The sequence below is a fragment of the Tripterygium wilfordii genome, chromosome 20 (genome assembly GCF_013401445.1).
Source record: "Tripterygium wilfordii isolate XIE 37 chromosome 20, ASM1340144v1, whole genome shotgun sequence".
Classification (NCBI taxonomy): Eukaryota; Viridiplantae; Streptophyta; class Magnoliopsida; order Celastrales; family Celastraceae; genus Tripterygium; species Tripterygium wilfordii.
This window is the reverse complement of record NC_052251.1, coordinates 3,884,139-3,888,549: the sequence shown is the minus strand read 5'-3', so window position 1 is coordinate 3,888,549 and position 4,411 is coordinate 3,884,139.

Below are 4,411 nucleotides of genomic sequence, written 5' to 3'. Positions count from 1 at the left end.
ACGAAAATGTTTTGTATATATTCAATTGCAATTCATTTTCTAAAAATGATGAATAAATTATATATTGTATATATATAATTGTATGTAAGAATTTGTCATTAATCTATATGTGTTCAAGGTATTACTTTCATTTATATTGTGTTTTTACATATATATATATATATATATATATATATATATATATATATAATTAAAAAAACTCAAAACGATTAATCCGATTAATCTCCGACTAGTCCCCGATTAATCCCTAGTCCCTGCGAACCGCCTAGTAGCCGACTAGCGATTTTTGCAACCATGGTTAAAGCAGGTAGCTCCTTCTGAAACACAAGGTAACTACCACTTTGTAGCTCCTGAAACGCAAGCTAACTGCCATTATTTTCAGGATTATATTACTGCACTAAGAAAAGTTGAATGAACTGTTATCACTACAAGAAATTAGCGATTTTTCAACCGCTGCACCGGTTGGAAATTGGGGGAAAATCAGTTGGAAATCTTATTTTTCAACCGATATTTATCGGTTGGTAAATCCCTCGTCGGGAATTTTTTTTCGAACTGTTGCTTAAATCGGTCGGTAATTTACAACCGATATTTTCGTTGCAAACGTTTTACATGCCGTTAGAATTTTTTGGTGGGTAAGGAAAATATTTCGTTGGAAATATTTTTTTCCAACTGTTTCACAATCGGTTGGTAATTTGAAATCGAAAAATCGGTTTTAACAATTTTATTTTCGGTCAGAATTATTTTCTTACAGTAATTAATACCATCCACTATATCGGTTGGTAAATATTTATATTCTGAAAATATTCATTACCAATTGAAAAAACAGTTGGAAAATTAGATTACTGGAAAAATGAGCTACAACTTAATCGGTAGGTAGAGATATTTACCAATCGAAATAGCGGTTGGAAAGGCATGCTGGCAATGCGCGATGCGTTGAAGATGACAATCTTGTGGGCTAAACAGAAACTCGCAGAGTTTGATTTTGAATTGAAGGTATCAAAAACACAAACCCTAAAATAAGCTTTTAGTTCGCAAATATGAAGATAACTACAAACGAAGTATATAAGAAAGCTTACCAGACGATCTATGCAAACTGACGTTGGAAGTGGGTTTGGTGCAAACACAAAGAGATGACAAATTGATTATTGATTTTTAATGTCTGAGAATAAGGAAAGAGGAATTTTGATAGTGATTGCGAAGTGGGTGTGGGGCAAAGGCGAAGGAAGAGGAAGGGCTTTTGGTGTCTGAGAAGAAGATGATGACGATGAAAGAGATGCACTACTGCACATGAAATAGCACTATCGATTTGTACTAAACTCGAAAGGCCAGTGAGAAGCACAGAGATGCAGATGTGTTTTAGGCTTGTAGGGATTTCTGTTTTAATTTTAAGTGTTTAATCTAATGGTTGAAATGGATTTCATAAGCAAATCAAGGGTTGATATTAATTTATTTTTAACCAAATAACAAATCAATTTCCATTGATAACATCGGTTGGAAAATAAAATATAGAAACATAAAAAATTTAGTTTCCAACTGAATGTTAAAAAAATAAAAAAAAAAGTAATTTTCAATCGAATATTTGGTAGGAAACATAAAATAAAATAAAATATAAACCAATTTCCAACTGATGACATTGGTTGGAAAATAATCCAAAAACTATGAAAAGAAAAAATTATTTTCCAACCGAAATAATCGGTTGGAATATAATCCACTAGTTAAAAAAATAAAAAAATTATTTTCCCACCGAAATAATCGGTTAGAAGATAATCCTTTAGTTAAAAAAATAAAAAAGTTTATTTTCCAACAGAATAATCGGTAGGAAATGTTTTTAAGAAAATAAACAAAACATTTTTTTTTCCAACCGCGCATGATCGGTTGAAACGTCGGTTGGAAAATATCGATTGATAATCAGTGAAATTCTTGTAGTGTATTGTTTAGTTTGAACAATTGTAAATGTAAAGGTTATGGCGGCCGGGGCCACATAACCTCACGTCATCAACAGGAACAACCTCAGCTCGAGTGGAAGTAGTGTTCTTCTTACCACCACGAGCCCTCTTGCTCGTCCCAGCAGCAGCAATGGTCTTTCTCTTCGGTGCCCGAGGATGAGCCACCTGCATATCCAAATATTCATCCCCGTTGGCTGCAAAGATAAATAAAAACCAAGTTAAGAATCTCCGAGAAAAAAGACGAAGAACTTAATATTTCAAATAAGACCATGCACACTTTGGACAACCTTCGCAGATCGAGAAGCCTGGGTAAAATTCTCTGGGGAACAGATTTGAGGAATGTCAGAAGCTTTGAAACTCTCTTAAGCGCAGTAAAAATATCCATGTCATAAACACTCATCGCGGGCATCCGAGAAAACTTAGTAAACTTGGCTAGGCGCCAATTGGTACGAAAAGGAATGTGCTCACCCTTCTTAAGAGGAATCTGAACAAAAATATAGCTTTTTTTACAATCATGATTGGAAGATGCATATATCGAGGACACATACCCCTTTTTGAATTTCAAATAACATGACTCGGGAAAATTGAGTAAGTGACAAAGAGAAAGAAGATGAGGAATAACAGTCGAATAAAAGTTAATGTTATCTCGGTCATAGAGATACATAATTGGTCGAGGAAAATCCACGAATTTGGGGCTAAGACAGAAGGATTCATGTCAAAATGATGGAAGAAGCTAGTCAAAGCACCTGGAAAAGGAATCTGAGCACCGTACTAAGCACGGGGACTGAAATATTAAATTCTCCATGCCGAGGATAAAAGGGAGATTCTCCAACAAAAAGGGCTCTGCAAGGGAAAGAAATCCTATATTGTCTCCTAAAACTCTCAACTTCTTCCTCAAAAAACGTACAACCTAAACCCACAAGCTCCTATACTTCTGATGTAGAACAGATTGCGGATGTGTTCTATAAGGCTTGCAAAAGCAAGGGTCTTTGACCTATGCTCACTGAAATGGCCATAACCTAGGCCTTGGATGTCCGTTTTAGGTAGTCGTGGGTCTACAGTCATCTCAGTGTGGGCTTGAGCCCACCTTGAAATTTTTAAAAAAAATATATACTTAGTAATATTATTAGTAAAACTGACATGTTAGTAGATCTCCTATCCAATGATATATTAAAATCATAGTCATGAACACTTTGTATGTCTAACATCTTTTCCATCTATGTACACAATTAATATTTTGTTTTGGAAATCAAATGTATCTTGTTATTGTGGATTTCATTGTATCTATGAAATGGCTATAATCGGTAGTATTTCAAAAAAAAAATAACTATGAAATGCCTATAAATATCTGTTTTCAAAAAAAAGAAACGATGAAATAGCTATAAATCTCTTTTTTTTTTAAAGCTTCACAATTATATATGATCAATCAATATTATTATTATTTTTATTAACATGGGGACATTTACTATGATTGGTGTTTTGTATTGGGTAAACTCACGGGTTCGCACACAATTAGTCACAAATCACACATATCAAGTTAAAACATGGTAATTTCATGTATGGAGCCCATGTCTTCTAAAGAGATAAGACTCCCTCCTTACTGTAGCAACACATAACTTGTCTTGATCTGACCTTGAGACAAAGAGATAAAAAACTGAAACCAACACAACTCAGTACACAAGCAGCTTATTCCATTACCAAACCAATAAACTGAAAGCTCCTTCAATAACACAGATCGTACACAGAAGCTTTTCAAGTCTCATACATCAGACAAAGACATAAGAGAGAAAAACTAGACAAAAGAGAGCTTTTTTCTTAGTTCATACGATTTTCAGTACAACAACCAGATCAAGACAAACTAAATATATTCCTAGTAGCTTACCTGGCAACACAACTTACACAAGATAAAAATAATAGTAAAAACAAGTAACATGGCAGTCAACTTTAGTAATACAAAATATAACTCTTGGTTAGCCAAAGACCAAGTCAAACACAATAAAGAGCAAGACTTAAGTCTCAAAACAACACTAACCAGTTAGACTAAAAGTTGATGTCTATACTTGTTCTTCTGGTTTCAATACTTACATTATACACACATATATTTATATACATTCCAAACATAAATTAGAACCATCAACAAAAGAAAGTAAAAGACAAGAGAAATTTGATTTTATTTTATTTAGTTCATTTATACATATATGATATATCTCTCTCTCCATTCTTGAAGAGATGATGTGAGGACAGAGTTTGGTAACAATGTATTTATCACAAAATGAAAATAATATTCCATTTCATGTAAAAATGATTAAAACTCAAAATCTGTCTCTTAAAAAAAAATCCAAACAAGGAAAGGAATTAGCTAGTATTAACTACGTATTAAGCAGAACAAGGAAATAAGAGATAATACTATAATTTGGCCCGTTCAATCTGCTTGGAAGTTGGAAGATCGACTGTACAAAGAAAAA